We start from the raw sequence: 22,456 nt of genomic DNA on the forward strand, positions 1-22,456 counted from the left end.
GCTCACCCACGCACTCTCCTTCATCCCCACTCCCCCTCTCTCCTCTCCTCTATTTTCTCTCCATTGTATTCATCACCCTCTGCCCACACTACAAACTCCATGTGGAGACAGAGAATAAGCGCTCTGCTTGTGTGTTTTGCTAAAAAGTGACATGTAAGAATGCACTGCAGCACTCCAGTCCATGCTGAAGACGATTTGAAGTGGTCTGTACTCCTCTAAACAACAGCATCACACATATACAGACAGCCAGAGCAGAGGGAGGGGAGGTAATCAGTCCCAGGCCAGTGTTTAGTAAATGCACACAGTAAGAGGTGAGAAGAGGCAGCCCTGTCAAAGCCATGTATGCTAAAACTCCACAGAAAGGGGAGGCAGGTCTGTCAGGTCTCTCCTGACAGACCTGAAATATTCTGATGTGAGTTATTGCTTACATTGGCTTTCTCAAAATTTTGAGTTGTTATTATGCAATGAATGACATATGGTGCACACTCTCAAATTAAGAAGTAGTCAAGAGTAAACTTTAAACAGAATGACCATAATAAGCTAAGTGGTCAAACTTGATAACTTGACTAGATAAGAAGATCAATGTCTGCTCTCATGTCTGAATTGTAAATATGAAGCCGAAGCCAAAGCCAGCAGCCATTAGCTCAGTGTAGCATAAAGGCTGAAAACTGGAAACAGTGGCTACAACTAGCCTGGCTCTGTCTAAAGGTCACAAAATCCACCTACCAGCACCTCTAAAGCTCACTAATTAACATGTTGTGTCTTTTTATCTAATCTATAGGAAAACCAAAGTGTAAGAATGAGAATACAGAGCCACTGTAGCCATAGAGCAAATGCCAAGAGATGGGGAGTTCAGCCAGACTGGAATAGCAACAGGCTAGCTGTCTCCACCTGTTCCCTCCACCTGCATATTTCCTAAAATGTCAAACAATTCCCTTACGGTAGTGGCCTCTGTACTTCAGGCTTGCCTCTAACAAAGAAAATCAGCAATGGTGGAAAGCCAGTGCAGGATTAACAAAACTTTTGATTTTCTTTACTTTCCCTAATGATTATATCATTGTTTAAAAGTGCTCTTTGGGCACATGGCGTACATAATTGTCCTTTTGAAAGTACAAATGGAAGAGGTAAACAAAACAACTCTGATAGAAAGGGTACTGAATTGTACTTTAATGGGGTACTGCCCCAGTGTCAAGCTTTTGTGCTCTGAAAGGTACAATTCTAGTCTACCTTCCCCCTACCTATTTTTTGTACAGAACTCTAGACATCAGTTTAAAGCCACTCTAATGTGAAGGTCATGCAGAAAGTGCTTGCGCCGTGAGTTAAAGGTCTGTGGTTGATGTGGTCAGCAGTTACTTCTTCTCCTCTAAACCAAACACAAAGGGCAGTGAACACTCTTTACCAATGGGGACAGTACCTCTCTTTTCTTTCTGCTCTGCTGCTGTGAAAACACAACCGTCACCTCAAAAGAGCCTTGTTCACTCTCCCTCCTCTCTGTTGGTGTTTTCACACTTAATCTTTTCTTCTTTTGACTTTCTGTTCATTCATGCGTGCTTAGTGGTCGGTTATTAATAAAGTCTTGCTCTCTCTGTCTTTTCTCTGGGTATGTCTCAGCATAAAGTCTGTATACTGTAGATTATCATATCTGTTAGAGAGAGAGCAGGAGAAAAGGTCAGAGCCCATAGGAAATGGCCCTAAGCCACAGGTTGGTCGGGTTTGGTGAGACAATGCGTGGCTATCACCAGTCCAAATTTAGCACAAGGCTCAGGAAATAACCTGAAGAGCAAATGTTTATCTTTGTTATCCCAGACCAGCTCCTCTGTCGTATGTGACTACGTACTGGATTCTCAACAGTACGTCACATCTGCTCCCATCGCCCTTTGCCTCACCAGGCAGCCATTCATGTGTGGTGTAATCCCCAGTCTGCTGGCCCAAGGCTGTTCAGGTTGTTTCCACAGTTTTCTCTAGTTGGTCTAAAAGTGCTTGTGTGGTGTGTGTGTGGTGTGTGAGAGAGAGAGAGAGAGAGAGAGAGAGAGAGAGAGAGAATGTTTTGACCAGTGTCCAGCCACCTCCTGTATAGCCAATGGCACTACACATCACCACTTCAATCACTGAGAATTCCCAGTGTGGCAAAGGGAGGACATACTGTGTGCATGATTCACATTTCTTACCAGGCACAACTACACCACTGTGTGTACCTGTACTTCTATCTTTATGAGGACCAGTTACAGACACTACATAGTTGAGGACATTTTAAGAAAATGAGGACATTTTGGCCAGGTCTCAGAGCTTTAGGGTATATTAAGTTGTGATGTTTGAGATTAGGGTAAGGGGTCAGGGAGTGCATTATGTCAATGACTGTCCTCACAAAGATAGAAATAAAAGTGTGTGTGTGTCCACTGGTGCTTCTGTGTGTGTGTGTGTATCCCAGTCTGAGTGCTGCTATGCCACTCTGATCCCTGTCAGGGCCTTAAGCCAAGCCTGCGGCAGGTCCGGCAGCAAAACTCATAAAAGTCTAAAAGTCTTTCCCAGCAATCAGACATGGACTGACACAGAGAGAAAAAGAGTGCTGGCAGTGTTTCTGCCCACTGGTACATTAATATTTTTCTACAGTCAGGAGGCAGCAGGCTGGCTGTCAGCACAGGACTCCCTCCTCCCCAACACACCCTCTTACAATCTGTGTCCATACAAGATGAAGGCAGATAAAATGCAGCGTGATGCAGCTAGTGTAAGACGCAAACTCGCAGACCTGCATCAGCAGAGATATGTCACTGACGTCATGCAGCCAGCTCACACCTCTCCTGACATATTTTGTGAAACATGCCCTGTGCCAAAACCACACCACATACACACACATAAACACACCCGAACCCACATCACAAAGAGTAGAATAGCAGGCCTTGTCCCATCTCTGCTCCGTCCGAGGGGAGAAGAATGATGGAGTGGAAACATAAACAGCAAAATCAACCATAAGGAGAGAGGATGAGAAAAGTATTGGAGGAGGGAATATAACTCACTTTGTTATGACACAAAACAACAGGCGGGGTGAAGAGAAAACATACAAAACTTAGGAATGAGAGACAGGAAAATGTTCAAATGAAAGGTAAACAAAGCTTGACAGCTAGAATAACAGCCACAGCAGTTCCTTGACCGTGCATATGCTCCTCCAGCAAGAGCCTGCAATATCAATTTATGTTAGCAATCAAAAGCTCATAGGTGGAGACGGAAATGTTGCTTCCTGAAAAATGACTGAATTAAAGACTAAAGGAAGAGATTGATGTTTTGGGAGATACGTTTATTACCTGAAGTTGCGTGACGAAGTAAAGGAAAACCAAAATAAAGTGTCTTAGTTGAGCCTCTTGAACTTTACTGGAGGGATTCCATCATTTGGTGTTTTGATGATGGTGGTGGAAAGCACACATCAGCAACACGTCAGTTCAATTGTGTTCAGTTGGGTTGAGATCTGGTGATTGCAAAGGCTGGAGCATATGATTCACATCATTTTCATACTTATCAAACCTTTCAGGGCCCAGTGGATGGGGGTAAGAGACCACTCCCGTCAGGATAGAAATGTTTGATCATATGACAAAGGTGATCATTCATAACAATTTTACGTTGATTTGTCCCAACTTTTTCCTCTAAGGGAACAAGTGGACCCAAACCATGCCAGCAAAATGCCCCCTACAGTATAACAGAGCCAATAGATCCCCTCACTTTGGGGGTTAAGCATTCAGATCTGTACTGTTCTTTTGGTGTACGCCACACATGCACTTGTCGAGAACATGGTGAAGAGTGACTCATCTGATCATATCACTGTTTTCCACATCTCTTTAGACCAGTACCTATGGTCTTTGCACCACTGAACTCTCACATGTTCATTCATTTTTGTAATGAGGGTCTATGTACTACCCTATACTAATATTCCTCTCTCCTCTAGTAGGCAGATTTTGTTAACTTTGGAAAGATTCAGACTAACTGTTTCTAGCTAAACTAGCTGTCTCTTAGCTGTAGCCTCTCAGCTTGTGTAAATAATTGTATTTTACAAAATGTCTAGCCATTACTTTAAATTAAACAGAAAGTAAGATAAATTAAATCTCCCTTGTTGATTACCAACACTGCCAGGACTTTTAGTATTTTGGATGTTTCATGCTGAATCGCTGCTGAATGGAGTGTTTGGAATAATGGTGAAGGCCAGTTTTGTTGGACAGGGATCAAGTTTGTCCAGCCAGAGTTGAGATATGGGTGACAGCTGGGCCTCCCACAGAACTCCAGTGAACAGATAGCACACTGATGTTTCCCGCTGTCGTAACTCTTTCGGGACCAACCCATCATTTGGCCGGTCGAGTCTGCCCAGCAACAATTAATGCTGAAATGTATGCTATGGCACACAGGCTGTGTCATTTACCATGCATTGCAATCTCTCTGGATTGATTGGAACAAAATCAATGTTGTTCAGGGACTGACTGCCAGCATTTATAGAGTTGCCAGTGCAGCCTTCCTGTAGCTGCATGAGGGGAGTGGCATGGTGTACAATGGCTGTGTGGAAGGTTTGTTTAAGACTAGAGGCCCATGGGTGTTGACACAGCTGCCAAGGGAGCAGAGATGAGATGAGGGAGACAGAGAAATTCAGGTAAAACTACTTTGAGCATCGGGGTCAGGGGCAATGACGGCGAGATGGAATGATGATGAGCGGCGAGGGGAAGTGGGAATGTGTGTCTCGTTTTCAAACTGGGAAACACATTTGACTCTCACAACATGATTTTGGTTCCTAAAAATACCATGACCTTAACTTATGCGCTGTGCAGATGAAGACTTTGTTTATATGTTTGGTGCACATATGTCTGTGTGTGTGTTTATCTAGGAAGGAGGTAGGACTGTTTTTATCATTATCAGCATTTATCCTTCAGGGTGACCTCTGGCTCTCTCATCAGCAAACTCTGTGTTTGTGTGTGTGTGTGTGTGTGTGTGTGTGTGTGTGTGTGTGTGTGTGTGTGTGTGCATGTCAGCGAGTTGTTTGTCCTCATCAGGATTAAAGGGCTTTTCAGTGAGAGGAAGCTTTAACGCAACTTAACCCGTGTTGCCTTAACCCTGCAGCCATCGACCTTTGTCTGTTCTCCTATCCTCGTACTTCCTGTCCCACACAACACAACTCTTCCCAGAAGATATGACAATGTACCAGAAAAAAAAACTTGGAATAGATTTTCATTTTTTATGTGACAGTGACCTAACAGTGAAAACACATGCAGCCACTCTTAAATGGGAAACACATTGAGCCTCACATGAATTCTGAGTAGTCCAATAGTGCCTTGTTTTGACTGAAAGGCTGTCGGCAAAGAGAGAGGATTCTGTCTTTTTCTTAGATGATGTAACTGCTCTTTATTATGCTGTTGGATCACGCCCCTCGACGCACACACACACACAGTAAAGAGAATGCAGTCTTGTAGTCGCGGGAGTCAGACATTCGCTGTTCCAAATACCAGGGGGCAGAAACTCCAGCAGTGGAAAGACCAGTCAGACCCAACATAGTTACACAACATAATTATTCACAGACAGCAGCGCGTCTTCCACCAAAACACACAAACCCAATCTTAGGGAACTGCAGCCAGACAGTTCCAGTGTACTGTAGTCTGCAGACTACAGTACAAAGGTCAAAGTGTTCATCAGCAATAAACACGCACTATAATACAGCTTGTTAATACTGTGTTATTCCTGTAATTATAATGTCATTGAACACACATAAAAGATCTGGTGAAGTCTTAAATTACAGTAACTCTGTGGGTAACAGGTCTTAAGGAATAAACAGTGACTATTAGAGGCTCACAATGTGTCATTAAACAGGCATAAAACCGGTATAAGCCTCATGTTTGCAGACAGATCATGATGAATGGATCTATTAGAAGTCTGTCTGAGTCAGATAAGATATTATGCATAAACAAAGCATGGACCAAGCAGCACTCTAATGTAAGGTACCAGGTATTGCTTTGCATGTTTACTGGCTTTCCAGATGGCTTTGTGTTTAATGTTATTACTTCTAATGTGTAATTCTATTGTTTTTTTGCTTTCTTCGTTGCTTTATGTATTGATTTGTTTTCAGTTTTTTGTGACATGTTGTATTGTAAAGTTTCCTTGGATGTGGGGAACATATTTGAGCTGCATTTCCCCTGTGCACTTGCTTTATTTGATGACATAATAAGCAAATTTACCCAGATGAGGGCATATTAATCATTTAGTCTTCATTTCAAACTCCTGCATTGGCCCCACAGACTTTGCCCTATGTTTACTGCTTTACACAACACTGGAGGTGTTTGACTTTTTGCAAATTTCTCATCAGTATGGCTACTGTGACAGCTCTTCCTGTGAAATACCAAGGTAGCCTGATAATTACCTTATCTTGATATCTGCTAATGACAGACATCACCCATTGCGTCATTAACCCTGCAGCTAAACCACAGTCCAGATTCTTGATTATCACCCTGCAACATACACAATACTGATATGACAGTAACCTACGGTTCATTTTCATTTAGCAATATCGATATTAAATATATGAAAACAGCTGTGGTGGTAAGGGACCAGAATTATTGCTCTCAGTCAAATTAGCCGCTGGAAACTAATGTAATTATTTAGCACTCCAGTGGGCTATAGAGGTGGGGGGAGTGGGTTTAGGTGGGGGAGTGGGTTTGAGGGGGGGGTGGGGGGGGCAGCATGCTCGAGCTGACATGATGTCATGCAGAAAATTTATTCATCTGTCAATATCATTTAGATCTGTCCGGGTGAGCATTAGAGGCTGCGAAGAGAGGGGGAGTCAAAGATTGCAGCTCAATCACAATCATTTTGTCATCAGTCTTTACTTCTTTGATACTGATGCCACGTCTGTAACCATCCAACATGTGTGTTACGTATTTATGTTTATGTACAGTATGCGTTATTGGGGAGATAGAGAAAGAGGCAGGCAGATGGAAAGCGTCAGACACAAATTATCTTTACTTTGATATGAATACAAAACACACCAATTTCTTTTAGTGACAAATATGGTTTGAGTTGTTGATGCTTACTGTAACAAACTCATCTTAATGAATCTATTGTTCTTTTTCAGCTTGTCATTACTGACATGACTACAGGATGGTCAAATCAATCTTACATCTCACCATTTCATCTCTGGTCAGTGCCACTCCTATCATCCCACCCAAGATAACATCCCTCCAGATCTTTTCCATTCCGACCGTGAACTCTGTTTGAACTCACGCCTTTGCAGAAACAAAGATATGACATCAGAGAGAAGGAAAAAGAAAAGATTTTTTATTCAGAGTGATCAGCAACCAAGACAGCACAAACACATCTTCATGGGCTGTAAGTTCAAGGCCAGAGGATTGCCAGAAGACGTAGGGACCAGGATGTGATCCCAGGCTCTTCTCTCCCAGGGAGAAAGAGTCGGCATACAGACAATAGTTAACAAAGCAACCCACTGCAAGAGAATGGATCCTATCTATCATTTGCATATTTAAGCTCTGAGCGTTAAAACTCACAAAGAGATATTTGCATTTACTTTACAGTCATTTGCAAAGGCAATTCAGGAATGACAATGTCTGCTGTGAACGAGGGATGCCTCAAGTCCATTGTCAAAAAATAAAAAAATAAAAAGTTCTGGATTTTTCTCAAGCTTGTTTCATTGTTAGACTGATAGATTCACATGTTGTGTCTGGTGTGAGAATGTCACTTACTGTGTATTCCACTTTGTCTAACTTAAAGTACATGTTAGTGAGTTACGTAAGGTAGTAATGAATGTGTCTGTGTCTGTGTGTGTGTGTGTGTGTGTGAGAGAGAGAGAGAGAGTGTGCGTGAGTGCGTGTTAGTTCGTTCCCTTAGGCTATGTGAGTGTCCTGACAATTATATCTATCAGTGCGTCCTGCGGAGTACAAGAGAGAATGGAGGGGTAGAGACTCAGACATGAAGGGAGAAGGAAAACAGCAAATGTGGGTTTAGATGAGATACTGTTGAAAAAGCAAACAGCATGAACCCTGAGGCTGCTCTATAAACAGACAGGACTCTGCATGTTATATGACTGTGAGTGCATTCTGTTGTATTCAGCTGAAACGCAGTTACCATATACCTGCCAATTACTTCTTCCCACATTTGAGAGGGAGACAGATGAAGACAGTCTATGTCATCTGAAAGCTGCAGGTTCTACTCTGTCTGGCTCTAAAAGTGGACTTGTTGAGGTGATGACATCATGCCCTCAGATATAATCTGTTAGTGAGAATTTGTTTTTGTAAGAACAGAGGTGCAACTGGTGTTTACATCCTGTTAAGGCACGTCAGCATGCTCACCCTGCATACGGAGAGTTCATAGCTACCGAGGAATTCCTTACACACACCCATGTAACATAGAAATGTGTTTATGTCCAAGACATTTCCCATAGGGGCAGCACATGCACAGTGTATACTGAAAGTTATCCAAAAAATAAAAGCAACTATATGTTTGCAAGAGCCATGAATACAGAAATGATATGCACTGTATTGTATATACACTGTATATACCAGAAACTTTTTATAACTATGAGAGCACATGTGCAGCAGATTGCAGACTTCAGTGCAAGTCCATTAAAATGATCCAGATAAGAAACAAATCATAGCACACTAATCAGTGTGCAGGCCTTTTTTGCAGTCAGGTATTTTAAATGGACAAATCTGGGTGGTAGCTAGAAGTAGAAAAGCTGCCACCATCAGTTGTATCAGAACTGGTTTCTTGCTAAAAGTATGCCATTAATGTAGGTGAAGGTTAATCTGCAAAATTTAAGATTTTCAACTTAAGTTTCAGCAGACAGCAAAATGTATTTTCTGGGCCATTTCAACAATAAACTTTAAGAAGCCACAAGCCTCTGCTCCATGAAATACACTTTACATTCATAAAACTCCAATAAATCATCATGTTTCAATCACTTTCTGAGTGGCATGCCAACAAAGGGCTGACCGGGCACCGCTAATGACGAAACAATCTGCCAGCAGATGGTGAGCTGCCACCCTTCTGATCTCTTGCTAGCTGGGTACCACGCTCCCTGGCCGAAATTTCACTCTCACAGTATCATGCTTATGATTTTCATTAAATGATGTATCTTCTCTGATTACAGTGACAGAAATGATCTAAATCATAGCTTGCAATGAATTCATTTGATTGGCTACCGCACAGTGTGCAGACTGTGGAGGTCTGCGATACATTACTGTTATTTTTTTTCCCAAAGTCTGTGTCATAAATAATTTGAGACCAGTCCTCTGAGTCTGAATAATTTCTACATCCACATATTAGACAAGGCATTACTGTGATATATTGTCTTTGCTAACTGTATCTACTTGGATACATTTTTTGCTTTGTTTTTTGCTGGTACTGCATCTGTGTTTTCCAACAAATCTATAACAGACTTTTTAATCATTTTTCATTAAGACAATCAAGTTTAAAATGATCAAAGTGCTACATTTAGAGACAGCTTTACTCATATTTCTTCCCTTATTTTCCCGACTATAACCTAAATCCTGACATTAGCAAAGAGCAAAAGCAAATTTGCTATATCACCTCAAGCAGGCTGAAAAGCATCGTATTGTAATTGTATTTGATAATACATTGATAATTCAACAGTCAAATTTGTAGTTCAGACTGCTGAAAGTGATGCACAACAGTGTGGAGGTTATATAGTAGCAAGGGATTTTGGGATGCGTAATGATGTCAGGTAAGGTGAACAAGAAGCCAAACTCCTAAAAAGTTGTTGTGGTCTTTTTGAAAGTATTTCTTGATGTTGTTAACTGAATTCATGAAATTCATTCTTTAGATCCCAAGTGCATACTTTGGCACTGAAGAGTGAAAAATTTGTAAATTCCTCACACCATCAATTTCCCATTTCGTCCTTCCCTCTCCTTCACTTTCTTTCACTTTTTTCTTCCACACTGTTTTCTTCTAGTATTCTTCCACCCACACTAATCCTATTTTATTCAGGACATACTGTATGAATATAACACAATATGCAGGACCCTGGCTCCGAGAGTGTTTCTAAGGGTCTCATCATTGGCTAGGCCCAAGTTAGGGGTTGAGTGGTCCATCGTCTGCACCATCCACTGTCTCTCATCCACCTGAGGCCATTGTGGGTGCAGACAGCGGCTGCGGCCGGGTTTGCGTCACTGGAGGGCTGAGAAAGCAGCGTAAATGTCAGAGGAATTAGCTGCCTCGCCTGCGCCCACGGAGCCCGGCATGACAATGGGTGGGAGAGGAGCGAGGACAGTGGGTACAGTAGCTGTAGAGCATCCGTAAGCCATATGAATCCATGCTGCTGCTCACCTCTATTTCTCCATCCCTCTCTCCTTGTTTTCTCCTTTCTTCCTGCATTTCTTCTCTCTTGCCAACTCATTTCTTCCTTGCCTTCTTCCCCCCCCCCCCACACACACACACACACACCTGCCCCCCACCCTTCCCTCTCTCTCTCTTTCTCTCTCCTTCCTTTGCTCTCTTTCTGTATCACTGTCTCGCCCACCTCGCCTCTGCCCGCAAGCAGTTTGGAGCAGATTATAGCCCTGCCACCCCCACTCGCCCATATACACAAACATTCACTCTGGCTCTGACGCACACACACACACAAACACACATGCAAACACACATATAGGCGCACGCAAACACACTTTGAGACTTTGTGTATCTCTGCCACCTACAGTGCCACTACATCATCCTCTCCCGGCGGCACTCAAGCATGAACTTGTTTAGAACATCCTGTCCAGTCCAAATGTGGTCAGACATGTGACAAAATGCCCCTGCGAGCCAAATAACCAAACATACCCATTATCAAAGTCAAACACACACCTCCTCTGACAGTTAAGGTTAAGGAAAGTGATATCAGGGCGAACCGCAATGCAACCAGTGATTAGATGTCCAACAGAATCAAGCTGTTTTTGTAATCACATGTTTACTGTGTGTAGTGGTAAAGGAAACCCACAATTAAGACCCATGGACTCTTATGTAATTGTGGCTGGACATTCTGTCAGAGAAAAATGAAAGTTTTTTGGGCCAAAAAAAAGAACATGTGTTTAAACAGTACTTACCATACAGTTACATTCTTTCTTTTGTTTTTTCTTCCACACCATGGGTAAATTATAGCTCCAGAAAAAACTTTGGGAAAACACTGCAGTGTACAATAAAACCTACTGCATGTGCATCTTTACTGATTTTAATTTGTACACTTTTCACATTTAGGCAATTTTTTGATGAGGCGATAATAAACATGTCTTTGACTGAGAGGGGGCAGCAATGCAGAGGTGAAGTGGGCAATGGGGTGTTTTTGGCAAAGGGAAGAGCCTTGTTGCATGTGTGTGTGTGTGTGTGTGTGTGTGTGTTTGTGTGTTTCTGTTCTGTGTGCATGCATGAGCTCCTCTTTGTTCCGTCTGCCATTCTGGCCCCCGTGTAGATAGTGCGCGCTGCATACTGTACAGCTGAATGGGGACTGCGTGGGCCTGACCTGCGATCTCACCGCCCACCACTCACATACACACACAGCCCGGGCAACTGCCTCTGAATGTGTGCTTCTGTGTGTGTGTGTGTGTGTGTGTGTGTGTGTGCATGTGTGTATGTGTGTGCATTTGTGTGTGTGCAGGGTAAATACAAATCAGCCCTTCCTTTTCCCTCAATCTCTCTCTTTTCCTCTCTGTGTGTATATGTCTCTCCCTTATTATTAGTGTTTCTACATCCTCCTCAGGGGACAGCAAGGACTGCAGCTGTCCCTATGACAACCTCAGTGCTACTGTCAATCGGCAAGTCTGCCTCATCCTCCTTGGCTTCTACTCTATACATGCAGCTTCCTCGGCTTTGACAGGTGTGCAGATGGTACTTCACACAACTGTATAGCTCCCATCAACAAATGCACGCCACATTACTGCCACACTGATATTAACCTATTCATGATGTGCATGTGTAGCAGTGTTCTTGTCATCTGCTTGCCACTTTTGATCTTGTTTTTGTTATCGTTAGAACATGTTCTGTATGTTTGTATGTGCAGCATTAAATGAATAATGATGGATTCACTTGTTCAATGCACTCAGATGAATAAAAGTACAAAACGAAATAAAGAAACAGATCAACTCTTTGTCACATGTAAGTCTGAGAGTAACGCTTGTTGTTGATGCATCTAATTCCATGGAGATATGTGTGTGTGTTTGTGTGAGCAAGTGTGTGACTGTGCGCATCCTGAACTCTACAGTCTGCTGGTAATGAGTGCCCTGAGCGCTCCCTACTACACCTAACTGATTCAGTAATTGCTTTTCCTCCTCTGCATTTATCATCATCTGCCCAGCCTGTCATGTTAGGTGAGCTGAGCTGAGGTGAGGTGGACAGAGAGGGGTGTAGGACTGTGAGGTTGGAGGAGGAAGAGGTGGTGGTGGTGGTGGTGGTGGTGTGAGTGTCTGGATGTAGCAATGGTATCGGTCCACTGCCTCACACACAGGAGTGGGGAGGTGTGGATGGGGTCGGGGGGGAGGGGGCAGAGACGGCCGTGATGTAGTGTTTAATATAAACTATGACCTCCAGCCAGCCATCATCACAAGGCAAATAACCAACAATTATGTTTTCATAAAAGCATCCCGATCCGAAGTATCCTTCACATTACATCAGTATAAAAAGTAGTTACATTGGTGTATGTTAAAAATTTTCATAACAAAGATTTATGTCAAGCTAAAAAAAAGGTAGGTAGTTTGGAGAATGAAGCTTCTTTGTCAGCTAAGATTGTTGGTTAGAGCTTGTAGGTAATAACCACCATGGAAACTGGGGTGACAACCTGAATGGCTGTTGTTATTTGTGGGTTAGAGATTGGGAGCATAGCCAACACATACACACACACACACACACACATACAGCATATACACTCATACAGACTGCCTGTAGGATTTAAACAAATAGCCTCCTTTTTGCAAGGCCTGCAAATGAGGTGTGTGTGTGTAGTGTGTGTGTGTGTGTTTACATCCCTGAGAAAGCAGGGCCATACTGTATATGTGGGGGAGGGCACACTGCCACCGCTGCTGCTGCTGCTGCTGCTAGTGGGGATTTGATGCTGATGAGGTCTGTAATGGGAGTGAACAGGGAGCGTGAGGGGAATAGATTGGGACTTCATTGGCGGGCCCTGCTCTCCCTATGCACCACAGTATGCTTGCCTATTTATTCCCCCATTTCAATGCGCCTTTGCTTTGACCTTTCTCCAGCCAATGGCAGTAAAATCACATTGCCACTAGAGAGCCACACATCAGCTCCTGAGCACCCCTATATGATCTCCTCATTCTGTTTTTTTTTTCCTGCCCTCTATCGTTCCCCGCAGACACACAAGGCTGGAGCCTAAGTACTTCAGACTGAAATGAATTGTACCTTTGCCATCATGTAAATGATCACAGCTTTTGACTATGGAAATTCAGAGGCAGAGAGAATGAGGTGCAGTCAGAAGAGGAGGGTGATTAAGAGAAGACATCAATTCATATTCAGTCTCAGGGATCATCCATGTATACGCTGACGCTTTATACACAACAGGGAGGGACACGTGACAATTAATAATTCAAACACATGCAGATATACCATCAGTGTCACATAGAAACCTTGTATGAAAAGCTTGTATCTCCATTTTTGATCTTAATGTTTCATGCAGCAGTCAAGATTCAAGATTAAATATGACGATATTTTCAAAAAAAAAAAAAATTCATCCTACTCACAAGTATTATCTGTGTAACCAAAGCCTGATATAACTTATTTCTCTGTGCCTCCGACGTCCATTGTTGTCCAAAAAATCCTACCCCTAACCATAAAAAAAAAAGAAATTAATAAAAACGCACACATCACTGAGCACTGAGGGACTTGTTTCCTCTCATGAAATACCAGCACTGTTCATTTTGAGTAAGTCCCACATATGCTGTCCTGGTGCCATAAATATTTGCTAGCACACCAAATCCACTGCTGAAAATAGCCCCCAACAAATACACACTAATACAGTTCCTGGGGTTTCATTAAGATTTGCTATAAACTGCAGTAAGTGTGGCAATGTTTTAGAGGTGCAAAAGCTAAATTGATGGAGGATACAAATGAGTTCATGGCTCAGACAAACTGAGGAAGTCAGACACAAGCTGTTACTTGTGGTCCTTTCATAGGATTGTTCATAGTGCTAAAAAAATATATAGAATAGTACCAGCCATGTAATTTAAAACATTTTTTTTCTTCTTAGCCTCTGAAAACTGAAATTTTGGTTTTCATCAGCATAGCAGCAGTACAGTAACACAAATGCACTGACACTGGATACCAGGCTGTGTTTCTGCAGTGTCGTCATGAACAACAGAGAACAGAGAGAAGAGTGATGTAAAGTCGAACATGAGTGTGTGTGTGTGCATGGTTAGCACAAATGTAGTGAAAACAAGGACAAAGGCAGTTCTCTGTAATAGGTAATAGTCCAGATGGCGAAACAACCATATTCAAAAACAAAACATGTTGCCCGGCATGATAGCCTTGAACAAAAAGAATACATTCAGCCAAAAAAACAGATGGAAAACACTCCCTCCGTCTCTTCTCCTCCCTCATCCTCTTTCCCCCTGTTTCTCCTCCCCTCTTCCTAAGCCCTCACTCAAATACATACACAGACACACACACACACACACACCACACACACACATGAACACACCACCACCATCCTCCCTTTCCCCCTTTTCCCCACAAATCCATCCTCCCGTGCGGTTCTGTGGAGCAGATGCAGGCACCACAGCAGAAATAGAAAAGGGTTAGGCAGTGTTCACCCATGAAGCAGGCAGAAAGAAAAGGCAGGAGGCTTGAGATGACGCTAAAAATAAATGAATCCTTGGGTGAGAAAGAAATGCTCAAAGGTCCTAAAATAGCTGGTCAAACAAAGGCATGAATAAAATAGAATGAGTGAGGTTTTTTTTTTCAAGAGGAAGCCCCCCTCTCTCTCCCTCTCTGTGTGCTCTCTCACACAGCGACTCCCTGGTTGCTAGGTTACGACACTTGTGGCCGTCATCCACAGTCTGAAGGTGCTTTTTGCATTCTCAAAAAGGCAGCCTTCTTTTTCATCCATCATTTGAAATTTAAAAGAGCAGAAATGGAAACACATGCATTGTCAATTAGGGGAACACCAGGCACAGTATGAGGGGACATGTACCATGGAAACAGCGACGACTCTAAATTACCTCAACTAACAGCCACAGTAGGAGGAATTGGAGGGAAGTGGAAAATTTCATATCCTGCTTGTGTGTTCACGCGCATCTGTTATTTATACGGAATATCTATGCCAATTCTGACCTGCTGTCCATCACTGAGGCAACACTAAATTTCACAGGACCTTATTGCCAGTTGTATATTTGCATTTTCTACTAAATGAAGAAACATTTGCTTTGAAAAGCAACTTTTTTCCCAGAGTAAAAACACAAAGCAACCCATGTATCCACCTTTACAGTACTTCAGGGAAAGTACTCACAGAAATGGCTAAAATGAGGTGAAATGAAGCCTGGGTTATATATTATTCACACTTTTGTGGGGCAAGATTGCCCCTTAAATCCTCACAAAATGTCACAGTTCAGCTTCATACACAGATGTTTCAGAGGGCATAAATCCTCCCTTATCTGACATGCGGAGTAGGAAAGCGGCTCATCTGTATGGTAAAGGTCATTTGCCATACATGATCCATCAATCTTCCCATATCATATCTAATATGAATGAACAGCGTAACTGGTATTACACATAGGTTATCTCCTACCACATTTATTAAAGTATCAGTGATGTCTGTGTAAACATTTCTTGTAACTCCTCACACCCTCTACTACTCACTAACTTTTTCTGAAAAACGCACAGATGGGAAAATAACAAAGTACAATTCATAGTAAAACAGCTACTCTCTTCTAATAGACTCGTAACAGCATAGATTCATAATTAACACAACAGAGAACAAAAGTAACATGACTTCTCTCTCTATTTCAGAAATTTTCAATTTGATTTCTTTGATTGCAAAATCAATACACTAGGAAGTTAACAATTTATTCTCATTCACGGAATGAGTTTATACAGGTTTAAGGCCATTATTTCAAATGGTGCAGAACCACAATCAAAACATCTTTGCCTCTTCAAACTTGTTATTCAGTAATCCAGTGAATCATTATTTTTGAGTTATTTGCAATTGTGTAACTGTATTCCGTGACTCCCCAGTGTTGCAAATGCTCGGAAACACACACAAAAGGCACAATGAAAAACGTACACACACCCTTGCCCATTAGGGACTCAAGTTCAAACAAGACTACACCACAGGGCAGGGCCCATATTTCATCAGGGAGGGGGGTCAAAGTTGAAGCCCCAAGGACATGCTGTTTCCTCTCCCTAGTAGGGTTCCAGAGGGCGAGGCAGACATTGTTTACTGGACACCGAGTCTCCCTGGTCTCCCTCTGGACGGGAGGGAGTTTAGAGCTCAGCCAGTCAAGGTGATTTAAACCACCTAAAGCCTCAGCATTACGAACCAGGCCTGGCTCCCCATTCCTCCAGTTCCTGTCTTTCATTCGTGGCCCAGTAAAAAGATCACAGTCCTTGTGTTTCAGTGTTTTCAGGAGGTTGTTATTGTGTCCTTGGGAGCTGATTTACAGGGTAACCTTGTGTGCTGGGAGCTACTTTCATTGGTTTTCTTCTTCTGTCTTTAATTGTCGGCTCAAGTATGGTGACACTGAGGTGCAAAACACAACATATATACATATATAGAAAGTAAAACAGCATATCAGAAAACACATGAGCATGTACAACATACATCAAAACTACAGACGGAGTAAGAGAGTGTAATGCTAACATTTAGTTGCAATGTGGGAAGTAGTGTAGCCTTATAAGCAGTGAGGTAAAAAGCTACAACTAACCTTAACCATTTGCCTTCCCTAAACCTAATGATACTGTAGTTGTCATGTGTAGATATTGTACAAACAAGAACTTTTAAATTGTTGGCACAGAATGTAAAAAGACACTCAACATAAACAGAGTTATGATTGGGTAGCTGTTTACTTCCACTGGCAGTATACTGGTGCACAACAAAGTAGTTCACTTCCCAAGCAATCTGTCTCTATACATTGCTTTTCCATTTCAGATACTGGTAGCTTATTTATGGAAGGTTAGTGTATTATTGTGTAGTATAATAGTGTATAATAGTGTATTGCTGAAAAAAAATGAATATGCTGTTCATGATCCATATGGGGAAGCGCTGCCATTGGTCCAATAAAATGATCGTACACACATATTCATATATGAAGTGTTTGTGTGTCTGAAATGTCACTGTGTTTTCTGAAATTGTTGTTTCTTCGGGTTTGGATATTTGATTTGTGGAATGTGGTTGTTTTGCACCTCGAGGCCACTGTAGGGCTAAGACCAAAGCGCATACAATCACATACACACACACACCACACACACACTCACACACACATATACTGGACTCACTACTTTGGGGGAGAGCTTTGCCGCTGGCGAGCAGGCAGTAAGGCAGGAGATGAAATGTCTTATTAGGGAGCGAATGGGAACCAGGCGGGCCTGAGCTGAGCCAGGTCCTCTATTAACCTGTCCTTCCAGGGGAGAGGCTCGTAAAGAAGGCCGTGATGGCAGGAAGGGCCAGGGGAGCATGGGGGGGTGGAGGCCTTCATGAGGGACGGAATGGATATGGAGGGGGGCCACCTCAGGGACAGCACTTGTCCCTTCAAAGGAAAAAGAAGAGAGCATTGATCTTTGTGATCCCTCTGATGTGGAGGACATGAACACAAAAAGGGACTAACGCATAGAGACGCTCTGGATGACAAGCTGTCATATTCTTTTAAGTGTCCACATTGGGAGATGTATTGTTTGTGGGAGTGAAGATGCATCTATCCCATTAGCCTGTGGCTAGGACTTTTTAAGGCCAATAAAAATCACTCGAGCAAACTTGTGATTGATTGCAAGTGAGTGGAAATGGCAGCCTGGTAGTGCTGCCCATATATTGCTCAATGTAATTCTCCCAACTCCGATTTCTTCTTCTCTAATGTCAACACACACACACACACACACACACACACACACATACATACATCAATTTCTCCAAAATCCACTGTAGCCTCAAGGAATTGGGTTAATTTGGGGCACAGACAAAGAAAAAGGACATTTTAGTCTACATGGTTTGACTTGACAGACAACAGCAAAAAGAAACACACACTAAACAAACAGGCCATTGAATGCTAACCAAGGCTTTTGTTTCTTTGGTAGAACTTTTGCAGATGAATAAAACAAACATGGCAGAGGCCAGAAATTCGGGTGGAATGGGTATACAGTGAGCCTGGAGAAAAATGAAGACATTGATGGAGATGAGGAGCAAAATGGAAAACAAAGGTCCTCTCCTCTCCTCTCTCCTCTCGCCCCTGCAGCCTCCTGAGCACAGCTGTCTACATGGCTGGGCTGTTTTCACTGACAGGCTGTGAGAGCCATGAAACAGGAGGGCACCAGGGACCTGGGCCACCTCGACAACATGCGCCCCCACAATCTGCTGTTCACAGTGTACCCCAACCCTCTCTCTCTCTCTCTCTCTCTCTCTCTCTCTCTCTCTCTCCACACTAACAATCTCCTTTGCTATTTCAAATATTTCATCCCTCAGGCTCTCTCTCTTTCCTTCCTGCACAATTTTTTTTTCGAAATGTCTCTTCTCAGTTCTATCAGATTTTCTGTTTGTGCCTGTCATTTTTTCTCCCTAATACTCCCTCCTTCTTTTTGCCCTCCAGTGGCCCTCTCATACTGTCACATCTGCATGTTTTCGCTGCTTGGCTGTCATGTCTCGCGTTTTTGCCTCAGCCACACATCATTTCTCACAAACAGCAAGATGAAAGGAGGGAGGGGGAGAATGAAACCGAGAAAACAGAAAGTCCGGGCTGATTCGGAGGAGGTTAAGAAAGCATGTGGAATAAGAGGGAGGCAGGGTGAATAAACCAACAACAAACAATTTCTTATTTTGACTGGCTGCACAGCACAATTGCAAGGCTGCCTGGGATTTAATAAGCACTTCTTTGGCATTAGGTCTGCTTGTTTTCCTTGATGCCGCAGCAGAGGCGCTGCGTGGTTTCCCCCATTTTCAGCTCCAGACGGGGGCAGGAGAGAACACGGCCAAGGGCTATGGGAGGAGAGTCACTCTCTGTCTCTCTTTTTCTCTCCCTCTGCTGTCTTCTCTGGCAGGGTGAAGCTTAACTTGGGCGTTTAGCCGGAGGGTAGCTGAGGTAGTGATGGGGACAAGCTCCTCTGGAAAGCCCTGGAGGGAGACAGCTTCTCTGGAGTAAATAAACAGCCCACTCTCCCTGCATGGAGCAGCTCCTCCCTTTATGCATCTCAAACCCTCAAGGACAGCTTCACATCACTGTACACCCCCTCCTCCCTATAGTTCTCCCATTCATTGTCCCTTTTTCTCATATACTTTTTTCTCTTCCCCACACTCTCTATCATGCCACACTCGTGCAAACACTATCACCCCACCCCACCACCACCGCAACCACCCCCCCACCCCTCACCCCACTCTTACATGCACTCACCAACTCACCAAAACCTTCTCTTAACACATGAGATCAAAGAGGACAAAAATGTGATCTTTGTAATTCCATTTTTTCCCCATCCCAGCCCACACCATTGTGAAGTTTTTTTTTTTCAAGGAGAGACAAACAACAATGAACAATGTGGGATCTGTCGCATTCTTCCCATGGGAGAAGACTTCTAACGGCATCTTCTATTAGGGATGGAGAGGGAAGAAGAGAAGAAAAGAAGAACACCCCCACTGTGCAAACAAAATCAAAGCAAGAGCCATAACTCAGAACTTAACAGCACTGTGGTATCAGATTTGCTTAGTATTTACTGTATGTGAAACTCATTCTGAATCCAATTACCGTAAAAATAAAAAAAAAACCTCACACACTTTGCAATACGGTAAAACAGCATAGAGCTGTAACATGATTGTGTGTGTGTGTGTGTGTTGGGGGGGTGGTTAAAACTCTAAATAGATTCAATATGAATTGCCAAAGTAGCTAAACATTCATCTTTCATTGCTTCATAAAACATTTCTCATTCTGATACATCACTGTTGTTTTGAAGGGTTCATTCTCCCTCAGCCCCCTGGCTTGTCCTTCAAAACACATCTAAACCAGACCACATGTGACAAGTCGTCAAGTGCAGCAGCATGAAAGTGAGATTCAAGGTCAAAGACAGATTTCTCACATATTCCGTGAGAAGCCTTGCTTTCACCCCATACAAATAACACATCTGATTAGCTTGCTGCTCAGTCCACCCACGTACACAGCATGCAGCGTATATGCTGCGCGCTCGCTGTATGTTTCTAGCGGATGCCTTGACTGCTACATGCGATACAGCCTCTGATTCACAGGGGCTCTTCGCTGTTCCTCCTCCTCTCTGCTTCTCATAGACCTGTTACTGCCTGACTCTTACTGCTCAACACAGTGGGACTGACCCACTTCTTACACTGGTGGGCCCCAGTGTAAGAAGTGAAGGCCCCCAAGAGAGCCAGAGCACACACACACACACACACACACACATACACACACACACACACACAAACTGGCATAAACACATCCCATTATACAGTACATGACTGCATACACAGGATCACATACGCTGATGAATAAAACATGTCATTATTGGTATCTAATAATTCCATCAGTGCACCGCAGCATCTGCAGCTCGTCTGGATCATCTATATCACAGCAAGTGAAAACACTGCACTTAGCAGGGATTAACAGGAAAGAAAGAAAAAAAGTCAGGTGAAAGGATAATTCTAGTTTAATACATCCTGGGTTTTATTTTCATAGTTTCAGCTGTTTTCCTCATAATGATACAGTCCTCACTGAGTGAACTCAAGCCATAATCAAACATATTTGGAGGATACATGAAAGGCAAAGATAAATTGATTATCAAAATTGTCCATTGTCAACACTAAAACCCACTATGGGTTTTATATATATATATATTTTTTTTTTAATTTATGTGTATATATATATATATATATATATATATATATATATATATAAAACTTTACTTTGAGTTAGAACAAGTATCACACAATTGCCCCTGCTGCCTCATTAGTGTGAGTGAGTAAGCTAACGTTACTGTGCTGCAGTTTCATTTTACTCCATTGCCTTATTGTTCCCTCTACGGTTATAAATTCAATGTTTTCTCACATATATTCTTAGACGGTTTGGTGTCATGATCATCAGTTCAGCACAGCTTGCTGGTTTTCTACATTTGGTGTAAGCTTAAAGAGCAGCAACAGTTTAGTTATTGGTAGGGCAACAATATATGCAAAGGGTCATTAAAGATTCAATAGTACAAAACGGAAAAAAGTAAGTGTGATAAACTGGAAATATACTTAAATTCCTTGCTAACTTTCTGCATGTGTTAGTGTGTAGGGAGGACATACTGGGTATGAGTCATGCCTGTAAGTATAAAATGTGATAAAGTTAAGAACAGTGCATCTGGAGGAGTAATTTGACCTGCTGCAGTTTCTGAGATGCTGAGAGAAAAAAACAACACTCAGTTCAGTGATCGTTGCTGATAACAGGACAGGACATTGCTGTGTGGGAAAACAGAGGACAGGACATGACTAGTCCCACAAAGTTGGACCTTTATTACTTCAAGCTCACGAAGAACTTAAGAAAATCTTCTAAAGAAAATAAGGTAACAAGAGTTTTAAAATTATTAGTTAGCCTGGAGGGAAGTCACCCCTTTCTGAAAAATAGTACCTCTGAGTATAAACAAATTCTCTATCAAGTAGTTGAATTTGTTCAAATTATAATGAAAGCCCAATGGGTCTCCACCTTTTTCTAACCACCATTTGTGCTCAAATTACTCCAGACATCCATAACCTTAATGAGATGGAGGCCTGGTTGTGTGAGATTAGGATAGAACAGGAGACAAACTACTTCCTGTCCAGCATCAGACTGCAGTATTCATCTGGTCTATCACAGCTCCTACTCCTATGCAAAGACTAAAGACATGGGAGCACACAATACAAATGCATGCGCACGTGTACCTGGACCTGCAGGCATGCATAGGCAGGTCCAAGGTTACCTCCAGCTATCATGCATGTGAAGGGACTAGTATCTGGACAGCATCTTTGATGTCAAAATGATGAGAGCATTCTGAGAGCATACAAGAACACAAAGGCAGCGGTCTAGGGTCAGATCTACACAGGAGGATATCTGAGCCTTAGAGTCCCCTCTGGTTTAACTTATTCATCAGATGCCTGCACCAAGAAAACACAAAGACATGAATAGTGACTCAAAAGAGGAATGGTGTTGTGAGGACATGTGCTGCAATACAATGTAGGTTTTTGGATCAAAGCAAATATACACACACCAGACACACAGTAGTGTCTGCTGCAAGTTCTTCTCGCTAACACACAGACATCATCAGATCT

Source organism: Lates calcarifer, linkage group LG17 (assembly GCF_001640805.2).
Source record: "Lates calcarifer isolate ASB-BC8 linkage group LG17, TLL_Latcal_v3, whole genome shotgun sequence".
Classification (NCBI taxonomy): domain Eukaryota; kingdom Metazoa; phylum Chordata; class Actinopteri; family Centropomidae; genus Lates; species Lates calcarifer.